The following is an 11,895-nucleotide window of genomic DNA, read 5'->3' on the forward strand; positions in this document are numbered from 1 at the left end:
TGTATTATTATTTTTTTCCTCTATAGAAAAGTCCTCTTATTAGTTTTCTCATTAGCTCTTTTGACAAGACATCAGTACTTCGTTTTTTAGATTTCTCACAAGGATTCAGATCCGGAAGATCCTGCGTAGACGCCAGTACTTACTTAATTACTTATTCCTCTTCACTCCATGCGGAGCATAGGGCGTCAACTGTCTGCCTCCATTCTGTCTTATCCTTTGCACTGATCTTTATTTCTGTCCAGGTTTTCCCAATAGGGCTTTTCATTCACAGTCATTTGTTTCGAGCTTCTGTCATATGTCGTATAATCCGTGTATATTCATAGATATAACAGAATAGATTAGGCCAGTTCGAAAAATAGCGTAACGCGGAACAGTTCGGGTCGGTGGTCTATCTTTCTCTCTCTAGCATATGATGGCTGCCGCCTCTGTGTAACTGTCGTTCCATTACTCCCACCTCTTGGTAGATACGCTCACACTCGCACGACAGACAAAGATAGCTAGACCACCGTACTTGATATCAGCGTTACACCCCGATGCATTGAGTGGCATATGACTAGCCTGATCTATTGTTGACATATCTCTGTGTATATTAGTATTATACACAGATTATACGACATATGACAGCAGCTCGAAGCAAATGACAATCAATGAAAAGCCCTATAGCATTAATTTCTTTTTCAACACTTCTTTTCCACATTTCTACGGGTCTACATGGTCTTCTCTTTCCGTGTGGTGTATATTCTAGGGCTTGCCTCGCTATGTCTGTGTCAGGTCTCCTTAGTGTGTGCTCCATCCAACTCCATTTCCTTTTGCATATTATCTTAGATATACATAGGTTTCTGGTTAGTTCTTGTCCATAGCTCTTGGTTTGATATACGGTTTGGCCAGTAAATGTTAAGAATCTTCCTTAGGCATTAATTTGTGAATACCTGCATCTGTACAATACATTTTCTTGACACTTTCCAAGTTTCTGCTCCATATAGTAATACAGTCTTCACGTTGCTGTTGAATAGTCTTTCGGTTTTAATTGTCATCTGATGTGAAGACCACATTTTCCTTAGCATATTGAATGCGTTTGTAGCGTAGACGCCAGTATTGTACTATTTATTTCTGTACTAAGACAAATCACAGAAAAGGCCATCGAGTACAGTAAACCAGCATATCTATGTTTTACCTGACAAAGGCTTTCGATCGCATCCAAGTCGAAGACGTCTTACACTTACTGTATAGAAGAGACATGCCAATCAATATTATACGAACCATCGAAAACATTATTTCCATAATCGAATACAGGCAAAGATAAATGGAAAACTAACACAGTTTATACCAGTACAAAGCCGAGTCAGACAAGGGAACCCGTTAAGCCCACTGCTCTTTAATGTTTCTAATAATGGACGAAATAATAGAAGCAGTATGTAAAGATCATGGTTACAGAATGGGGAACAAAAAACTCCAAATATTAGGTTATGCAAACGACGCCGCATTAATCGCCAAGACAGAAGACAATCTCCAAAGATTAACACACATCTTCAATACAACAGCCAAGAAATACAATATCAATATGATAATATCAGCAGAAAAAACACATGTATGACATCTAAAAACCCACTACGAGGTAAAATCGAAATTGATGGGAAAATATTAAAGCAGGAAGCAAGGTTTAGATATCTGGGAATAGATATACCCAGTTACGGAGATGTTGAAGAGGAAGTACGACAACAAAGCTTAAAAGCAAGTAAAGCGGTGGGATCTCTTAATGACACAATCTGGAAGAACGAACACCTAAGACAAGACACAAAAGCAAGAATCTATAAAGCAGCAATTAGACCTATATTGACATACACGGCAGAGGCAAGACCTGACACATCTAAAACGAGACGACTACTAGAAACAACCGAGATGAAAATACTTAGACGAATATCAGAGAAAAGTCTGTTGGATAGAGATGCGAAAACATAAGAAGATCATGCAATGTAGAAGACATAAATGGATGGGTGACAAAACGGAAACTGGAGTGGAACGAACACATTAGTAGAATGGCAGAGGATAGGATAGTATGAATAGCACGAGATAAGTCACCAAATGGATGAAGAAGTATTTGCAGACTAAGAAAAAGATGGTGCGATAATTTAAACAATTTAGGAGGCTAATATTGAAGAAGAAACAATCTCTAAAGCCTACCTACAAGAAGGAAGAAGAAGAAGATTACAAGCTTTCATTCGACACTTCATTGTCATTCAATCTGTGAATCTATATTAATAATAGAAGAGTTATATTTGCGGACAGATAGTCATGAAACCAAAAATATATATTTATTCTCCTCTTGCTACGGCGCGCGGCGCGTCGAATAATATATCGCTTGTACTATCCCGGAGAATTTAAAACCGTATTTCCGATTGCATTTTTAAAACTGGAAGTCCTTTGCCAAATATCTCACCTTTAGTACCATCCTTGGATTATAAGCTTTCATCCGACACCTCATTTGTCATTCTATCTGGTTTAATGACTGAGGAGTTGTGTTTACGGACAGACGAACGTATATAATTCAACGCTTTCACATTTTTTTCAAAACTGAGTGAAAACAATATTTCTTTAGAAATCCATAAATATATTCGCTAATAATGAAACTAATTTGCAGTGGTTATAGCCAACCTTCATTAGTGGAGTAGGCATTAGAAGAAGAAGACCAATGAAGATAAAGTAGAGCCCATTGTTAGACCAAAATTTTGTTTATATAGAAAAAATTATTTAGTTGAAAATAGTAGGTACATAATCTCAATGAATCCATTAAAGCTGATACATTTAGTCTTCAGAACAACAGTAATAATTATTTATGAAACTATCGATAAATTGTCAAGAGCTTCGTAAACGTTAATTGTAGAAAAGTATTCCTTATTTCGAAAAATCTATTTCAAATTTGTCCTATTTATTTTCGAGCAGTGTATCAAAAATAATGTTGAGCAGTATAACACACGCTGTTATGCGCTTGCGTCCGGCTGCAAGGTCTCGATGCGCAGTGGGAAAAATGGAACATTTTTTCATAACGTACTTCACGGCAAGTGACTATACTGATTGTTGTATAAACCTATTGGCTCCGTGCGTCTCCCCTCTACGTACAGTCACGTGATACGCTGTCAGATTTTGTAAGGACGTTTTAACATTGAGTCTTATGGGATTATTTTGTTAAACTTGAATATTTTATTTTGTAGTGATAATAACCGAATACAATTGTTAGAATTCATTAGTTATTAATTTATACTGTAATTTATAGTGCAACAAAATATTTTCTTTTTCGTTAATAAATATTTATTGACATAAACTGCGATAGTGAGGTTATGCATACAAAATCAAACTGGTAATCAATATTGGAAAGTGAAGAATTTATAGTGCGTTTTTATTTTCTGTTTATATTAATACATAATATCACTAGCGTGACACGACATTTTTTTAAATGTCTCATTTAAACATACACAAAGCGTCCTTATAAAATTTCAAAAAACCGCCACCATGAGCAGGTCGGTCGATTTTGCTTTGACACTTTGTTAACGCTCGGAGCGAATATACTGTGACAGTACCTTATAATAAACGCGTGGATTTTCGCAGATCCGATGTCCGACGGTACGATGATACGATAGAAATTTCAGAGAATTTCATTGGCTAAAAAGTGACAGTTGGGTATTCGTACGAAATTAAAAAGTCATCGGAAGAAGTTAAAATTATTTTAACTTTTGCACGAAAATCGGATGAATTTTGACACTGTTGACATTCTATCTTGAACATATCTTGAACGTCTTGATAACCTTACGTTTGTGAAGTGTTTATGTTTTTAATATATTGAAATGGAACAACAAAATCGTAATTATAAATGGATGTTGTTCTGAAACTATTTTCTTGTGGCATTTTTGTAATTAACTATTTTTAATGAGAAATAAGCCACAATTTTAATAAAAAAATGATTTTATTTTTTAGTAAAATTGTGGCTTATTTCCCATTAAAAACAGTTAATTATAAGTGGATGTGATGGTACTTCTAATAATAACTCACATTTTTATCCTCTTCAAACAGATAATTTGACGAATCCATGATGATCCAAACAATAATAAGAATAAAATCGAAATAAAACTATCTATCTGTTACTGTTCAATATCCAACAGCAAACATTTGTATCAAATATCAATCCATGGAATAATCTGACATATTACACAAATGTCAAAAAATTTCGGATACGACAATCAAATATAATCGTACGAAAAAATTTCGTATTTCGTGTCTTCGGATATCGGATCTGTGAAAATTAGCCTTAAAACGCGGTTTAAAGGTGGATTTTCACAGATCCGATGTCCGACGGTACGATGATACGATAGAAATTTCAGAGAATTTCATTGGCTGAAAGGTGACAGTTGGGTTTTCGTACGAAATTAAAAAGTCATCGGAAGAAGTTAAAATTATTTTAACTTTTGCACGAAATCGGATGAATTTTGACACTGTTGACATTCTATCTTGAACTTGTGAAGTGTTTATGTTTTTGATATATTGAAATGGAACAACAAAATCGTAATTATAAATGGATGTTGGTCTGAAACTATTTTCTTGTGGCATTTTTGTAATTAACTATTTTTAATGAGAAATAAGCCACAATTTTAATAAAAAAAACTGATTTTATTTTTTAGTAAAATTGTGGCTTATTTCCCATTAAAAACAGTTAATTATAAATGGATGTGATGGTACAATAACTCACATTTTTATCCTCTTCAAACAGATAATTTGACGAATCCATGATGATCCAAACAATAATAAGAATAAAATCGAAATAAAACTATCTATCTGTTCCTGTTCAATATCCAACAGCAAACATTTGTATATATCAAATATCAATCCATGGAATGATCTGACATATTACACAAATGTCAAAAAATTTCGGATACGACAATCAAATATAATCGTACGAAAAGAATTCGTATTTCGTGTCTTCGGATATCGGATCTGTGAAAATTAGCCTTAAGGCTAATTTTCACAGATCCGATATCCGAAGACACGAAATACGAAATTTTTTCGTACGATTATATTTGATTGGTTGCGTTCATCAAACAGAGAGCTTGGAATCGGATTGCAATCGGATTGGAAGCTCTTTTACTAGTGAACGGTGCGCTGAATTAATCGGATTGGAAGCGCTCGCCATTTTATTCAGCCTTAAATTTGTTATTGTGCTGTGATAGCTGAATCCCGCCAACTTTAAAATTAAGTTCAAAGTAAAATGGATAATTTAATTAAAATTGAATATAAATACAACTCCGCCTGTGGTGACAAATGGGTGAATCGAGTAGCTCAGGAGTCACCACTGCCGGTCCTAAGCCCGGATAAAGGAGGAAGGTTGGGCAGTGGGCTGACAACCCACTCCCGGAAAAAACACACTGTTACGAAACCTGAACATTTGCCTCGGAATACAGGACGGAACTTTCGGAAACGACTCAAGCTACGAAACATGGACTATGCATTTGGAAACTGGAATGTGAGGACGCTAAATAGACCAGGAGCTCAAACCGCACTTCTGCAAGAACTAAAAAGATATAAGATCATGATTACTGCTCTTCAAGAGACGAGATGGCTGGGGAAAGGTGTCAGGGACACTAAAACGCACACAATTCTATATAGTGGGAAGGAACAAGGAAGCAAAGAATGTGGAGTCGCATTTGTGGTGGATAATGATTTTAAGTCAAAAATCATCGACTTCCAGGCAGTCAGTGAAAGGATATGTAAGTTGAGAATTCGCACCCACTTCTTCAACCTAACAATGATAAACATTCACTGTCCAACAGAAGATCAAGAGCAACATACAAAGGAAAGCTTTTACCAACAGCTGGAGATAGTATATGATAATGCGCCAAAAAATGACATCAAGATTATAATGGGTGATATGAATGCTAAAATAGGCAAGGAACCGCAGTTCTATGGCACAATAGGAAAACACTCTCTGCACAATGAAACAAGCGAGAATGGGGAGTTTTTGATAAATTTTGCCACCAGTAAAAACATGGTTATAAGTTCCACATGCTTCCCACATAAAGGCATACACAAAATGACATGGATTTCACCAGATGGAACCACAACCAATCAAATTGACCATGTGCTGATAGACAAAAGGGCAGCCAGTAGTATCTCCGATGTGAGAACACGACGAGGAGCATGCTGTGGATCAGACCATCTTTTAGTACAAACCAAATTTAGATGCAGAGTTAACAGCAAAAGAAACGAAAGACAACAAAGAACAAACAAACTGGACCTGGAAAAACTGAAGATTCAGGAATGTAAAGAGAAGTTCGAACAAGAAGTCGCAAATGAGTTAAGGACGCTAGAACTGCACTCCATAGAGGGCAAATGGACTAATATCAAAACAGCAGTACTGACAGCAGCAGCGTCCACCCTGGGAAACAAGAAAAAGGAGAGAAGAGCAGCATGGTTTGATGACGAGTGCAGACAAGCAATCGAGGAAAGAAATGAAGCACACAAAATGTACATAACAAGAAGAACACGGGAAAGACGAACATTATTTGAAGTCGCAAGACGGAAAGCAGACAAGACATGTAGAAATAAAAAGAGAGCCTATGAAAATGGACAAATAGAAAAAATGGAAGAACATTTCAAAAATAACGAAATTAGAGGGGCTTACGAATACCTAAAAAAGATAAAAAGTGGGTATAAACCTCAAACAAGTCTATGTAAAGATGAAAGTGGGCAAATAATCAGTGACCAACAGAAAGTCACAGAAACCTGGAAGCATTATTTTCAGACACTACTTGGAACTCAAGTAGACATGGAAGATGAAATGGGTATGATCTACGTAGAAGAGAATGGAGTAGAAGCTCCAACCATAGAGGAAGTTTTCGAAGCCATTAAGGCCCAGAAAAACAATAAAGCTCCGGGAGTTGATGAAATACCAGCAGAACTATATAAGGTAGGTGGCGACCACCTAGCAAGTCACATCCACGCGCTCATCAGAGACGTATGGCAAGAAGAGAAAATACCCGACGACTGGAAGAAAAGTATAGTATGCCCGATCTATAAAAAAGGAGACAAACTCCAGTGCAAAAACTACCGTGGAATCTCTCTACTATGTACAGCATATAAAGTCCTCACGTATATTATAAACCAGCGGCTCCAACCACTAGCAGAAAATATTATTGGAGAGTATCAGACGGGCTTCCGACGGGGAAGATCGACACTGGATCAAATATTCACAGTAAAACAGATCTTGAGCAAAGCATGGGAACACGATATTGATGTTCACAACGTGTTTGTAGACTTCAAACAGGCATACGACTCAGTCAAAAGGAACAAACTATACTATATATTGGCTGAATTGGCAATACCACACAAGTTAATAAGACTCATTAAAGCCACAATGGATGAAACTCAGGCATGTGTACGAATACAAAACCACCGGACAGACTTTTTTAACATTTCGCAGGGACTAAAACAGGGAGATGGGCTGGCCCCAACATTGTTTAACCTGGCACTGGAGTATGCGGTTAGGCAAATGCAAACTGGACGAGGAAATCTACTGATCAACCGAACGGTTCAACTGGCCGCTTATGCTGATGATATTAATATTATGAGTAGAACATCAACAGGAGCACAGGAAACATATGCAGAGTTAAAAACACAAACAAAAATGCTAGGTCTGGAAATTAACACAGAAAAAACAAAAATAATGACTCAGACGAGAAGAAATATAGTCCCAGAAAACATTATACATGAAGATGACATTGAAACGGTTGAAAAGTTTACATACCTGGGAGTAGAAATATATGCCGACGGATCAGAAGATGGAGAAATAAGGAAGAGAATAACGCAGGCAAACAGAGCTTATTTTGCCCTCTCCCATATATTTCGGTCAAAAAGTGTCCACCGAAATACAAAGATGAGAATCTATAAAACCTTAATTCGACCAATAACATGCTATGGCAGTGAAGTCTGGGTGCTGAAAGAAACATCCAAAAACAAACTCGACACATTCGAAAGGAAAGTACTTAGGAGAATACTAGGACCTGTGAGGGAAAACGGAATCTTCAGAAGTCGATACAACAACGAGCTTTATCAACTTTATAAGGAAACGTCCCTGTCAGACTTCATTAGATTACAAAGATTGCAATGGGCCGGACATGTGATAAGAATGGGAGAGGATAGGCTACCAAAACGAGCACTGAATGCTAGAATGCAAGGAAAGAGACCGGTTGGGAAGCCACGAAAGCGCTGGGAAGACACAGTAAACAGCGACGCACAAGCCCTTTTAGGAGTCCGTGTATGGAGAAGAGCAGCCACAGACAGGCAAGGGTGGAGGCAAAAAATAAAGGAGGCCAAGGCTCAATTTGGGCTGTAGTGCCGTAGAAGAAGAAGAAGAATATAAATACAATAATTATTGTATGTAATTTATTGTAAATATTTGTAGTTCTTATTTTAGTATTATTAATATGTATCCTATATATAGTTATTATCTAAATTAAGTTAGAAATATTTGTGTTTTTTTATTTATATAGTTACTAGAAATATTAACACAATATCTGTATAGTAGGTACCTACCTCATTTATTTTCCAACAATCCAGTTTTTGATTGATTCACAAATCTTATAAAAATTGGTATTGATTGCATACCAACTATTTGTAATTAATATTTACCTACAATAAAATTAAATTTAATATAGGTAGGTAGGTACCTATACAATAATACTCCATATTAGTTATTTTCAATAATATTTCCAATTTTTTATTCTTCTTCACCCACCGTTATGTTATTAATTTCTTTATTTAGCATACCTACTCAATATTGCATTTATCCAGAACATTATTGCCTTCTATATTATAAAATTGTGTAAAACACAATGTTCGTTAATCGAATATTTTCTGTATCAAATTTTAATCCTCTAAATTTGCATTTTATTAGTTCAAACCTTTCTACAGCTGACCGAATCTTTAATTTATTATCAAAATTTTCTTGTTCTTGTAGTAAACGTTTATTATTCTGGTAAGATTTCATTAAGTTAAGTATCTAGATATGCCGAATTTTGAATGAGATTTATATTCGCTGGTAAAATGGAATCTGCTCGAGTTAAATAGTTAATAGGCCTGGATCCTGCATACCAAAAGAAAGTTTATTAATAGCAAGCTGAAAATTTGTTATTAGCTTAACGGTGTCTAGTCGGACAAACTTTGATGTTTTAATTTAAAACAAACACTGGAACGGGAAGTTTTAATTGTTGAACAGGTTTCGAACGTCAGACTACAAAAACGTCTCATGTGTTGTGTCAGACAGAACTTCCTATTGATTTGCTACTCTTTCATTAGCATGCAAAATTAGACTGCTATTTATCACCAATATAATTCCTATCCTCTGACATGTTCTACGTGTCGGAATTATTAAAATGCCCAACATAGAGAGAGACATACTTTATTGATACAATGTACCAAAAGGCCATCGACCAAAGTCTTTCAGCCAACTGCCCAACATATTTTTCGGACAAAAATTTTTTCATATATTATAATATACAAAGTTTGCTATTGAATAAACTTAAAAACAACCTGCTAGTTTTCACAATCATAAACTTGTCAGGATGGCACGTTCCACAATTAAGGCTTCCCCTGTTCCAGTGTTTCTATACATCAAAGTGTGTCCAACTAGACACCGTTAAGCTATTAACAAATTTGAGCTTGCTATTAATCAACTTTTTTTTGGTATGCGGGATCCAGGCCTAGGTACGAAATTTTTAAAAGTAGACGTTTTAAAAAAAATTTAATTATACAGTTTAAACAGCTTTTTCAAAACTATTTACAATCATATTATTTGTTGTCATTTCATGGAATTAGGCATAATCCAAATTTAATATAAGTACTATGAAAAAAGAACTAGAGGGAGATATAATCTATTTTTTAATACGATTCTTTGATCACAACCAACTAACTCTTGAGATAAACTGGGAATGCAGTAGACATCCCTTTATGATGCTCATACAGAAGCACATTTCCAAGCAATCTCACAATACAAAGTTGTTGCTGGCATCCTATAAAGGGAAAAAATAATTATTTTGCATGGTTACATTATCTTGAAGCTGTATTCGATAAAAAATTCTGAAACGAGAAAGCTCACTTTAATACTTATCCGGGCAAGACATTTTACTTCCATATAAAAGACATGGCATTTCGGGCCTATTGAGCCCCACTTGCCCGGATAAGGGTTAAAACAGTAAAAGAAAACGCAGCAGCATAAGGTACTGTTGGTTGGGAGCACTCTGAAGACCACCATGTGTTCGTTGTTCTCTGATAATACCATCAATACAGATAGAATTATTTCTACGAGTATGGCTATGTCAAACGAAATAAGGATTGAGAGACCTTTTAGATGCTCTCAGTGAAACAAATGCAATTTTAGAGCCACAACCAAATACTAGGAACGCTAAGGAAGAAATTCCTCTTATTAAAAAAAGAATGGAGGGACAATTCTTGTTAACAAATTCTGCTTAACAATGGAGGAGGAAGATATATGAAAGGTTGTGTTAAGTACAATACATTTAGTTTTTATCTAAGCATGAAAATAAATATTATGACCACATTTGTACTACATTTATTTTCAAACAAACCAGTTTTTTATTGATTCACAAAAAATTTTTATTGATTACGATTTACAATTAACCCATTCGCAGATACGACTAATATGCATGTACTTACAAAGGGAAATTACTGTCTGCATATGAAGATGTGTCCACAAATGTGTTAATACAATATTTACAATAAAATTATATTATAGAATATTTACAATAAAATTAAACTCAATATACACATTGATATTCAAGATTAGTTATTTCCAATTTTTTGTAATTCTATATTATTTGGGTGAAAATCTTATGTCCAGAGCTCTTTGGCAAACCAAACGTATCCCCAGCAACAAATTCTCTGGTTTACTTAGCATCCACATCATAAACATTAATTTTTTCCAATAGAATTATTCTGTTTTCAAATTGGTGGATATGACCAATACAATTAAATAGTTCCTGGAAATATAACAATATAATATACATGATGTTATTAATTTGTTATACAATTTTACCTGGAAAGTAGTTCTGGACATACGAAAATGTTCTCTAAATTGGATATTGAATTATGGTTTATATATATTTAATTTCATCTCATCCTTCTGGAATAATTGTGAGGCAGGTACATCTGCTAAATGTATAACGGCATTTGCTAATTTCGTCCCCAAACAAAAATTCTTCAAGAATATTATCCATTTTAGCTTAGACACAGTTTCAGTTTTATTTAAAAACAAAACTGTCTAGAGTCTAGGTTATAAATTATATAAACAAAGAATAAAAAAATAAACAAATGGAACCATAGAGGTATATATTAACATAGAGGGAGCCTACCTTCCGCGCTTCCTGACGACAAGATCTCATGGACTGGTTTGCTGCATCTCTTTCTAACACATTGTATCGAAAATATATGATGACATTCAGTGTGAATATAGGCACGGAAGAGGAGGAAAACTGTAGCAGCTTTACTATGCGTAAGAGTGAAACAGCACTAATCCAAATAAAAAAGATGGTGTCGTCACTTCGCTCTGAATGACACTCTCTCTATGCTAATATATAACTCAATGAATGGAACACAGAACACTCTCAATCGAATGTCAAACGTCAGTCGTTCACTAGTAAAAAAACTGTCAGCGTTTCAGCGCAAATTAATCGGATTGCACTCGAATTATTCTGGTGAACGCGACCATTGTATCCGAAATTTTTTGACATTTGTGTAATATGTCACGATTATTCCATGGATTGATATTTGATACAAATGTTTGCTGTTGGATATTGAACAGGAACAGATAGATAGTTTTATTTCGATTTTATTCTT

The 11,895-nt window shown here is 35.2% G+C and overlaps 1 long non-coding RNA gene across 1 annotated transcript; it reads right to left on the minus strand.

Annotated features, from left to right (window-relative positions):
- Window positions 1-10,596: 10,596 nt before the first annotated feature.
- LOC126892316 (uncharacterized) lies at window positions 10,597-11,636 on the minus strand. The gene is made up of 2 exons (XR_007700784.1): window positions 11,096-11,636; window positions 10,597-11,039 (listed from the first exon to the last, which is right to left on the minus strand). It is a non-coding gene; the product is annotated as an uncharacterized LOC126892316 (long non-coding RNA).
- Window positions 11,637-11,895: the final 259 nt, after the last annotated feature.

Source organism: Diabrotica virgifera, chromosome 9 (genome assembly GCF_917563875.1).
Source record: "Diabrotica virgifera virgifera chromosome 9, PGI_DIABVI_V3a".
NCBI lineage: Eukaryota > Metazoa > Arthropoda > Insecta > Coleoptera > Chrysomelidae > Diabrotica > Diabrotica virgifera.